This window comes from Cuculus canorus, chromosome 3, assembly GCF_017976375.1.
Source record: "Cuculus canorus isolate bCucCan1 chromosome 3, bCucCan1.pri, whole genome shotgun sequence".
Taxonomy (NCBI): domain Eukaryota; kingdom Metazoa; phylum Chordata; class Aves; order Cuculiformes; family Cuculidae; genus Cuculus; species Cuculus canorus.
The window spans coordinates 105,095,096-105,106,922 of NC_071403.1; positions in this window are offsets into that span (position 1 = coordinate 105,095,096).

Below are 11,827 nucleotides of genomic sequence, written 5' to 3' on the forward strand. Positions count from 1 at the left end.
CATTTATCCCCTTGGCAAGTCCTTTTCATCCACAGATGAGAACCTTCCTGGAGGAGCCCAGGAGGCTGGCACTGAAGCGACAGGCAGGTGAACAAGCTCTTCAGAGAACGAGGCACTGCCCAGCTCACTGGCAGGAAACCATCTGCATTTCCTGGGCAGGTCACAGCGCAAGGGAGGAAGGCACCCGTGAGTAACCCCTGCATTTGTTAGGCATAGCGCAGTGTCTTTGTATAAAAATAAGGGAAGCTTGCGCCTCCTTTGTTAGCCCCATCCTTGGCCACCACGTGGGAAACAGAAATTATGATTTTGAGCAAAGGGGAGCCCGGTCATGGTTTTGGGCAGATGCTGCTGTTGTAGTCTCAAAGTTGAGGCAAGCAAAAGGCTGTGGCATAGCTTGCTTTTGCACGCTTTGCCCTTCCCTGCAATGTCACGGCCTTGGGTGGGCAGTCCTCAGGAACGATGCCTGCAGACCCCACTCGCTGTGGCTCATGCAAAGCTGAAACAGGTCATGTAAAGCACAGCAGCAGCTGTACGGGCAAAACCTCACACCCTGAGGGGTCACAGCATCATGCTTATTCTAGTTTAGCTTGACACAGATTTGCAGAGGGGGAGAGATGTTAATACCTGGGGGGCTTTTGGGAAAAGAGGGGATGTCCTTGCAAGCAAAACCAGAGAGGAGACCAAACCTGGGGCAGATGGCAGCAGCTGGGCTCCCCCAAACCACAGTGTGTCTCCATGTTGGCACTGGCCTCCTTCACTGGAGAGCCAGCAGCCTGGCTGGGCAGGTCTGCACCGTTCCCCACTGCCTGTGTGAAGATGAGCATAGCTGCGTTTCCACTGGTGATGATATTTGTTTACCTTCTGTGTGGTTTTTTATTTTTATAGCTGGGATAGGGAGATCTGGTTTGCTGGTTTCCTTTCTCAGCTCTCTCTCCGAGTGTGTGCTAATACAGCTCCGTGCTGCCTTTGTCCAGCTTGACTGTGCCTGCTTGCCTCTTGTTTCGTAGTTTTCCTGTCGCAAAGAGGATCCCCAGCTTTTGCTGGGTTGGCGTTTGCCTCAGCAGAGCACAACACTCTCCTTCCCTGCATGGACCACAGCCATCCCCAGCGATGGCTCCTCAGGGACGGTCTTCAAGCCAAGCATCACAGATCTGGCACTGAAAGAGGTACATCAGATATTTCACTCCTTCTGCTCTTCAAAAGTATTTGAGGACAGAAAACACAAATCTGGTACTCAAAACCTTTCTTTCTGGCCAGCCTTCACCTGGGAAAAATCCCCAACCAAAATCAATCATCATCGCACCTTTCCCCAGCTAGGAAATACTGCAATTTGACTCATGGGATTTTAGACCACACTTTGTATGCACGTGTTTACCCGAAAGGCAGCATCTTGTGCCCCAGCTAATTGGCCTTTGAAGCAGCCTGGGGAAGGGAGCATGAATGTTTCTTAGAACATTAAAAGTAGTAGTGAAAGTCACAGGGCCTTTTTCCTTTATACAATTGAAGCTGAATTTGAGCAATAACCCTTCTGATGTCTCTGGGGGGAAGAGATGTGACGTCTTGAGGTAAACCACACATCCCGTAACTACCACTGTGCCGTTCGTGAGCACTGCCTCGCTACAGAAGTGGCAGAATTGCTTTTCAGCAAAAGTCACCACGTTTTTCAGAGGGGAACGATTCCAGTCAGAGAAAGACCAGGCAGCGAGGAGGAAGAAAACCCGACCACAGTAAAGCAGCCATTGAACCTGAAAGGAAAAAGACGTCAGCATCTCTGGCAGGGGCTCTCCTTTTTTCCTGGTATCTCTGTGAACCATAATTATGTGGAAAGAAGTCGTGGGTGTGACAGGCTTACTTACTGACAAGCTGAACTTTATAACCTAGCGCCATGACGTTGCAAGGGAAAAGGGTTTGGCTTGCCTGCCCCGTGAGACCTGCAAACTCAAGGAGGTGGTTCAGGGGTGGGCACCCACCTGCACATCTCTGTTAAACTTAACCCAAGTGATGGAGCTGAGGAAGTGCTAGGAGCAAAGATGCTGCCTCCAAGTCAGGGGAGCCTCTCTACTTTGGTGGAGGCTCTCCTGACTGGGAGGTAGCCAAGTGGTTGTGTGAATTCAGGAGGAGATGGTGAGGAAGAGCAGAGGAAAGGTCTGGGTGCTGTAGGAGCTTTTGTCCAGTCTAGCTACTTTGCCAAGAGAGACCTAAATTTGGGAGGATAGCCTGGGGAAAGGATAATTTGGAACTCCTGAGCTCCTTGGTGGTTCAAGGTTGTGCAGGGACTCATGGAGGAGAGCCAAGGCAAAGGTGGTATTGAGAGAGGCAGATGAAGACTGGGGGACTCTTGCTGTAAAAGTTTGTACCTGATAGACTTCGCAGTGAATCCCTCTGAGGTGTAAGACCTGCCCCACTGGGACCCACGAGTAGGACACTGGAGCCAGCAGAAGGGAATTGAAGGACCTTGGGCCCCTTGAGGTGAAGGCTGGAGGCAAATGTAGTGCTGCCCCAGACAAAATTCCTAGGTTAAAACACCTCAGCAAGATGACTGACATGAGCCCAGCTGAGGGACAGGCATTAGGATTGCTTCTCAATCCCTTGCTAGGTCATGCTCCATCTCTCATCCATTTAAATAAACACTAGTAGAACAGTGAGGTGGCCAAGGAATGACTATAGGCAAGGTCTGAGGTGTACACCTGGTCTCTTTCCAAGCCTATGACTGAAATAGAACCCTAAACGTATCTGTAGCTGAGGACCAAGATGTGCTGTCCAAGTTAAATAAGGATATACAGCCCTGGAATAGTGCGAAGAGCTACCAGTTAGGTCTGTGCAGAGGAAGCAGCAGCCACTTTTGGCTGCACTAGAGGTTGCTTTTCGGCTACTGAAGTGCAGCATTTTGTTAATAGCCTCTTTTGATCTACAAGTTTTGGACCCTTGCTGTCCATTCCCACCACTGTTCTTCCAATAACCTGGGCAGGGGGCGGCAGGGAAGGGTGGGGAAAGTGACTGTTCATCTCATTAATACATACCTAATTCTTGGCAGTACCTCTCTGATGGGGCAGTGCAAGGATCATCACTTACCTGCCTCTGAAATCTAAGATAAACATATCTCTAACATCACAGCACTGGATGGTGTTTCCTGACCTCTCTTTGTACCTCTCTTCCCACCCGTAATCAACAAGTGCTTCAAAGGACATGGGATCCTGGATCAGTGCAACCTGATGCCGGTATGGGAGACACGCAATCAGCACTGCTGTGTGTTTCTGATCATTCTCATGGTGGGGAACCCTGCACTGCTGGCGAAGGTGACGATTGCATCTGATAAGTTAATGCACTCCCCCCACCCCCTCCAACAGAGCACGGGGATATTTAGGTGTTTGCACCTCCTCCTGTTGTTTTAAGGATTCTGGCAAACGTTCAAGGACAAAAGCTAAGACAGCCAGTTCCTGTTTGCAGGCACGTCCCTACATTTCAATGTGGCAAACCTTGTGATTTAGCAAGTGAGGGCCTTTTGCCCAAGGGCTGCTAAAAGGTTTAGGTTGTTTTTTTGTTTTTTTTTTTTTGTGGGGGGGAGAGGTGCAGAATGATGGGGGAGAAGAAGAAAATATACCTGTCAAGACTTCCAAGAAAATGAGAAAACCACCAGCATGGATGGACTGCAGGACTGGGACCAGGCTTCTGACTATGACTCCATTTGGGGCAATTTTCAAGCTAATAGCCTGGCCCTTTGAAAGCTGATGAGAGGTGGAGGTGTCAGTTGGTCATGCTTAAGGACAGAGGAAGAAAATGCCAGTGGCTTTTGTTGCCATCAAGAATTTGGTTTGCTCTGATAGCATTTTGTGCTTTTCTCCCCAAAAGTGAGTACCCCCCTGGCTGAAGTAGAACACATTGGCTTATAGAACAGTGTTCATCAGCGGAAAAGGACGAATTTAGTCAATGTAGTCTAATTCTTTCCGCTGCTGCGGGCTGTGGCTGTGACTAGTTGGAGCCTGAGCCTGACAAGATGTGTGCCCTCCCGGGGGTTGGCCCCTGGCACAAACAGAACAGATTCTCACATGCCAGGGCCCAAGGGCTCACAGGTAAGCATGTGCTGGGGAATGCTTGTGTAGAGACAGATCTGCTCTCGGGCTTGCTCCGGGGTCCAAAGGCTGCACTAGGATGGCAAGGAGCAGCCATGAGGACCCCAACGGTGCCTACAGAATGTTCCCAAACTGCCTCAGAGAGACACAGCCATCAGCAGGTGTGTTCCAGGATAGGGCCAAACCTCCGTGGTTGCTGCAGTTTATAGACTCATAGAATCATGGAATGGTCTGGGTTGGAAGGGACCTTAAAGATCACCCAGTTCCAACCCCCCTGCCATGGGCAGGGACACCTTCCACTAGACCAGACTGCTCAAGGCAGTTGAGCAGTTGAGTTGAGTTGGGTCACAAGCCACCACATGAGTGGTGGCATCCTTGCAAGGAAGGCCAACAACGTGATGCTTCTTTGGGGTACTGAATGGAGCAGAAACGTGGCTGATGGCACATATCGAACCCCTGACCCTCGCAATGTCAGGGTTTGCTGTCTGCCGAGAGAGCCTGGTGGCATTCTTACCCCCCTGCCCTCTTCCTGCAGCTGATGGATCCTCCTAGCCTCCAGCATCACAGCCCCAGCCTCTGGCATCACGGCTTGTAACAGCCTGCACCAGCACTGCTATCGGCAGCTGAAGGACAGCAAGGAGTGAGCAGAGGGGATGGGGCTACTTACATATGGCTTCTTGGCTGGTTATTCACGTGCAGACAGTGGTGGGGTCAGCTCTGTTGCTGCAGAGTCTGCCCCTGAGTAACTGGCTGTTTATGTCATATCAGACACTTTTAATAAGAATCCACTAAAAAAAAGAAAAAGCCAATAGTCTTCCTAAATCCACGCACACAGTGTCTCTGGGAGAAGTCTCTGGTGGCACCAGGCTGCAGAGCTGATACCCAGAAAACCAGGGAGCAATCTTCCTCTTCGTTTTACAAATAGGTATTGCCTTTAGAAGTAGGATCAGTTGTAACATATTTATTGCGAGAATGAAAGACAAAAAAGCAGAAGCTTTTGCCAAGAGCAAGTGAACCGGGCATGCTTTTAAAAGAACTACCACAGGACCGATTACCTTTCCAAGTAATTAAACATTGTGAAAGGTTATTAACGTGCCGATAATAGACAGCTTTGCAAACTGCCAGCACAGCATGATCTAACAGATGGCAGGGGACAGAAATCCTCTGTCTTTGGGGCTTTGCAGCCGTGTAGGCTGGATGCACCTACAAGGACCAACCTGCACCCAGCCAGCCCAAGAGTTTGAGGGTCCCAAAACTTCCACCTGTGCCTCAATGGCTGCAGGGTTCAGTCTTCCTGGCAGAGGGGCTATGATATTGCAGCTGCCTGTACTGGATCAGCTCTCCCGTGGCGCACCCCGGCTGGAGGCGAAGCAGCAGGTGTCCGCCGGCAGCCCAGGGCCTGTCCCCACTTGCAGCCCAATGCAGTTTAATGTGTATTATTTCTTTTTAAACTGAGTCGCATCCACAAAGAGCACCTCTTATTGTAGACCTGCTGGTATATTAATGTGTGTTATTATACCCACTGTGGAAACAGGCTTATCAAGAGGTGCGATATGTTTGCCTGCAGTCACGTGGGCAGGGATGCAGCCAAAACTGAGCCTGCCTAGTACTCCCGCCACTGTCTCATGCTCCTTTGCCAGCTTCTGAGGGTGTCCCTGCTGTGTCTACCCAGGTTTCACCCTCTCACTTTGGGACCTGTCTTCCTACGCATCAATTCCTTGCAGCCAGGGGCTGTCCTCATTGATCCCTGCCCCTGTGGATCTCCTAGATTTGCATTGTGACCCCAATAATCAAACCCTGTGATCACATGCTATCCACAGGAGCAGTAGGTGGGTAAAAGTTTGTCCACAACAATCACCTCCTGGTCCTTCCCAGGGACCCCAGCAGAGCTTTTCCTCATCTTTCTGTCCACAGCAGCAAGAAAAAGAAGGCAGAAGAAAGAAAAGTGCAGAGGCCATGGTGGAAAGATTCAGTAACATCCTGGGTGAGAACATTCTTATAACCCTTCAAAAGCTTGGTCAGCATCATAAATGCTTGGTATGTTTTCCTGGACTCAGTGTTCTTGTAAGCTTTAAAAGAACTTAAAGTGCCTTTGCGCATAGACTCTGTGTAACCTGAGCTTCCAGGTCATCCTGCTGCTTTCAAAACCCCATTCTGTATTCCTGAGCAAGCCAGGAGTTTATTATGGGAGGTGTTTATACTGGAGCATTTAAGAAATACTACATAATAGCAGTCTCCACCTCACATCCCAGAGAATTTGGCTAGTATTACTGGTACTTAAGTGTCATCAGGGTAAATACAGAACAGAACTAACGCAAATTGGGGTAGTTCACATTTTCCTGCTGCGACTCTTCCGGGCTTTCCTTGGGCTTGGGCAAAAAGCACGGTACTGCCTTATGCTTGGATTGGGCTCTCCATAAGCTCAAAAGGCTAAGAGCAAGATTTTCAAAATGCGTTCCCATGAAGTGAATGGCCTCAGTTCCATACTCCAAGCAGCCACTCTTTACAATGTGATCATAACATTGCAGTTTTGTGGTGCTACCAACTAGATGTCTGGGCAGTGAGAAGCTGAGTCCCAGCCATTCCGTGCAACCTAACAGCACCCAGCAGGGAACTGGTAGGCCCACCAAGACCTGTGCCTGCAGGTCTATAGGGAACCACAACACTGCTTCCCAGAATAAGGATGTACAGGTTTAGGTTTGATTTCATGCACAGTCTTTATAGCTGGATCACTGGGGCAGAGCCCATCCTGGATGGCAAGAGAGAGAAAACTCTCAGATGCTCAGATAGATTCTTGGTCCGTTTCTTTTTCTCCCAGTTGCCCAAATTCTGAGAAAGCATCAGTGCTCCTAACAGATGTTTCTTTATCAGGAATGCCAAAGGATAAAGTGGCCCAGGAAGACGGAAAGAGGTGCTCGATTACAAAGACACACACCTGGATGGAGACAAGCCAGGCCACACAGGGACAGCAGCCGGCTCCCAGTGCGACTGCAAAGCCTCTCCTTCCCTCCGTGGCTTTCAGCAGTGCACAGGTTCGCTATGGTAGGAGACAGAAAGGACATTTTACAGGTTCAGTCAACAAATTATTTTACCTTTGCGTCTCAACTGTCTCCTCTGCTCACTCCTCACCACCGTCTTGACCTGCATCTGCAGGCGCTGTGTTAATCAATATTGCTGGCTGGAGAAAGTAAGTCTCACTTATTGGCCACACATTCCCCTGAGTGCTTGTGTCAAACTCTTTCATGTCAGCTGAAGGGATGCTTACCAGCAGAAAGGTCAAACTGCCTCAACTAGATCTGAGCTCAGCCATTAACTCGCGGGTGTTTATCTGCCTCCCGCTATCAGAAGGACTATCTACGTGCGCTGCACGCCTCCCTCCTCCTCCTAACTGCTGTGCTGCCGAGGAGTACTTTGGAGGGGCTGAATCACTCAGGCAGGAACAATGAGCTGTCTGATAAGCTCAGCTGAGTGATCCACTTGGCCGGCACCGAGTGCTTCAGAGAATAACTCTGCAGTACAAGGATATGGGCCAGTGCCTCTCCAGCTGGTCCAGGCTGCAAAGGCATGGAGTTCAGTGTCCCTCAGCAGCGCGGCTGTGGGCCTGATCCGGAGTGGGCCAGGCATTTCAGGTGAGATGCTGTCCTCAGCCTCTGTTCAGCTGGGCTATGGGGTCACCGACAGGGGTGAGCTTTACGGCTCTTCAGGTAGGTTTTTTGTCCTGTCCACTGCTCTGACACAAAGAAATTTGTTGAAGTCCCACTCACAAAACACTGCAAGAAAATATTCAAGTCTCCTAACAAACTGGGAAATGGGGAAAGAGCTGAGTCCGAGCTCTGCAGGGCAGGGCTCCCTTCTCCTAAAATGCCTCCTGTGGCAGTGCTGCCCAGGGTCTCCCTGGGAAACCCCAGAGCTATGGTGTGGATGAGCCTCAGTGGGCCCTTTGGCTGCTGAGACCAGAGGCGGTGTCTCTGCAAGAGGCAGTAGCAAGGCAAGGCAGGCTCTTGCATTGCTGAGACAAGTTTGGAGCTGGGCAAACAAACACAGGTATCAAGATAAGACCGTTCATCTAGTGCTAGACTCTTGAGATCTCTTCTTCCATCTCTCACATCCCATGTACTCTGAGGCTAAGAGAGAACTTGCTTGTCCCTAGGCTGGTATCTCATGAAGCTTTTTTTTCTGCTTCCCTACACCAGCAAAATGCCATAAGCGCGTCGTGGTCACTCTTAATAAGCCCTTGGTCCCAATCCACTTCTTGCACCTGCTGCTCAGTGGGTTGGGAGGATCTTTGTTCTCGAGCATTTTAAGAGGGCTGAAGCCATTTCTGCTTTGAAGTAGTTTGGCTTTGTCGGCGTCTGGAATCTCAGCAAAGCTGACCCTGCATGGAGCCAGCAGGACCTCTGGCTACGGCACTGCACCACAGCTATGCCACGAGCCTGACTGAGCAGTGCCAGAGGTGTTTGGTGCCAGTGCTGTCACAGGACCGCCCTGCTGCTGCCCTGCCCACATCCCAGGCCCTCAGCATCACCCAAACCTGGTTCAAAAGAGGGAAGTGCATCACAGCATCTGGCTTTATCCTGGGCTTTTATTGGCACCAGGATTGGGAACAAGTAAAACAATGTCGCCTCTTTGCCAGGCTGCCGTAAGAATGGCAAGATTAGGGTCATTACCCTGAATGGGACATACAGCAGCGCTCACCCTGCCGGGAATGTCGGGCTGAGCCAGATGCACGCTTGAACATACAGACAGTCTCACTGCAGTCACCTGAGATCAACTGAACGGAGTGGCTCCCTGCCCTAAAAGTATGGTGTGCTGCTGGAGTGGGGCCCTGTGGCAGCCGTGCATCCTGAAAACAATGAGGTTATCAGCAGGAGAGGGGTCTCCATGGTCTGATGACATGTGGGTAGGAAAAACACTCTGCTTGGCTAAAGGTGTTTGCCGAAGCACATCCAGAAACCCTTTGAAGCAGAAAAACTCCGTTCTCCCTTGGATACGCTAGAGTACTTAATAAATAACTGTAATTAAGTGTGAGGTGGTAGCTTAAGAGCTCGTTCCCAGAAGTTAACATCAAAACACTTGCTCTTAGCACTTAGGGAGACAATATGAAAGCAGACTTCATTCACAGATGAAAGTACAGATGTCAGGAAGGACTGGAGAGCCCTAGAAATGCATACACTAGTTCTTCAGAGAGCTTGAGGAAAATGTCTTGGGAAGCAACAGTCTCATCACTTCTGTAATAGAAGTCCTTTTGAATAAATGGTGCTACATATAGCACCAAATTGGGAGAGTTTGGAATGAGTTTCAAAAGAAGAGATGAGGAATTGGATGGGGGGAAGAGACATGTCCTTGCCTGGGGTGTCCTGCAATTCCCTGTGCCCTGCTGATGCAGAGCAGCCACAGTCCCACCACCCCTGGAACTCCCCGACAAGCCCAGGGACTGCCCTGCCCCATCACTGGGACAGCCACAGCAAGTCTGCACCATCCTTCACTGGTGGCAGCGCATATTTAAGGTGAAGTGATTACTGCACGTTTCTTCACGGGGCATATCTAAAGGGCTATAAAAAATAAGGGTGAGGAGCAAGAGGAACTTGGTTGCAATTTTCCCCCTTGACCTCCAATCAATGATTCTGCCCATAGGCAGGTGGCACGACATAACTGGTGCAACCAGGAGCCATTGGGAAGGCTGGAGAAGGAGGTCCTAACAGCAGGCTCTGCCACACACTTGCCAATGGCCAGATCTAAGCCACTGCTGAGTGTCCTTATCCTCCACTCCTGTAAAAACACTGTGAAAAGCATTCCCAGGTCTGGGTTTCAGTCTCCTAATTGCTCCCGAAATCCAGATGCAGGAGAAGCTAAGGTCTCATTTGCCTTACAATGATCCTCTCCTGCCCTGGAACCTGGGCTGGTCTTAATTTGTCTATGGTTCAGGCAAGAATGGACTAGGCAGACGTACATGTTATCTCTTGTTTTTTTGGAAGCAGGGAGCCTATTGCACAATGAGGCTTGGTCTGCACACGGATTAAAAATGCATGTGTCTGGGGCACCGCAAAGCCAGGCTGGTCTGAGTTACTTTGATCCAAAAAAAATGTAAGTAAGTATTCTGAAAGGCTGATACAGAGAGAGGAGGCTCCATGGGCCGATTGTTTTTTCCTCGTGAGACATACCAATCACTTCTGTATGAGTGAGCCTGTCTTAAGAAGACTAGGTTTGCACTGCCAGGCCAGAAGAAAGTCTAGCAAAGTAGACATAAATAAATGGTAAAACTTCAGCATTGCATCCAGGAGCCATGCATCAGGTGCTCATGGAGGGCAAGGTGGTACCGGCCCAGCCGTGGAAGGAGTTCAGTGCCCAACAGTAGCTGAGGGTTTGGCCTCAGGTACGCCCTCACCTTCCTACACTTCTTACAGGTCTTTTAACTAGAGGATTTACAAGTGTCAACTAATTGCATCCACGTTAACTGCAGCCAACTATTAAAACAGCACTTGAATGTCAGGAAGAAAAATTACAGACACAATTCTGGGGGGAGAGAGGGGACAAGAAAGCCCCTCTCTCTTCCTCTCGCCAAATGCCTTAACACTAACGCTTCAGCACCCCTCTTTCTGCCTCGTCTCCCTGTTCCTGGGCCAAATACTTTCGCTGCACAGTAGCGTGGTTTCTGCAAGCCCACTGCCTGATTTAAAACATGACTGAAGATGGGGCTGGTGACCCCAGATGACAGCAGTGGTTCCCAATGCCTGGTAAAGCCCGGGGCCAGCAGTAGCCTCCACCTCAGGAAAGCTGGAGGCAGAGCCAAGGGAGGTGACCAGCCAAACCCCAACATCTTTTGTTCAGCTTCTTTATTACAATTCATGTTTTTCCCCTGTCTCTCTTTGTTTTTTAATGACTGCAGCCCAATTCCTCTCACATCTTGAACTAATTTTCTTTCTAGCAGAAAGAAGCACGTGCAGATCATCTGCCTGACGTGCAGCCCAAGGGGAAAAGCACGTCACAGCCCTGCTGTGCCTGCTAACGTACCTCTCCCCTTCCCAGCCCCTTGCTCCTAACGCAACGCAAGTTGGAAGCACAGGTTTATTTTTACAGCCCTGTCCCCACCTCCCCCAAAGTCAGATGCTGTGGCTAATTTGGATGAAGAATTTCAATTGCCTGGAAAATGAAGGTGCTGAAAACCAAACAGCATCTACAAGTAGAAGTTTTGGTCCCAAATGCCCACCTCTGTGCTAAAACAGTCAGTCGTTAAAGACTTATCGCAGATGCGCTGCTTTTATTCAGAGTTCCCTGAAGACTCTGGGATTGAGATGGGCGCTGGCTCTCCCTTCCCAAGGAGGACAGGGTGAGTGGTGAGAGCCCATCCGTCACTCTCAGATGAGCTCTTGTGGGAAAATACTTTGCCTGTGAGACAGATTAAATAAGATTTTTACAGCTTGAACTTAGATGACTTTCCTTAGGAAACGCTAAGGGCTGAGTGAATCCTTCAGGAGGGTGAAAAGGAAAGATATTGGGTTTAAGTGCAATGTTTTAGCAATTTGTTAATCACAATCTATCTAATCACATTATTATGTATGCTGCAGGTCACCCAGGAGCCCATGTTCTCCATGCGGATGGCTCCGCTCTCTCTGCTTCTGCCACCTTCCAGCCTGTGCCAGTCAGTGACCCGGCAATGCCACCGACTCCGTCCTTACCCAGAGAGCTTCTACTGCAGGGCAGCCTCAGGCCGTTACCTGCCCTTCCTGTGACATACTCTGCTTTGGAGGCCCAGAGTG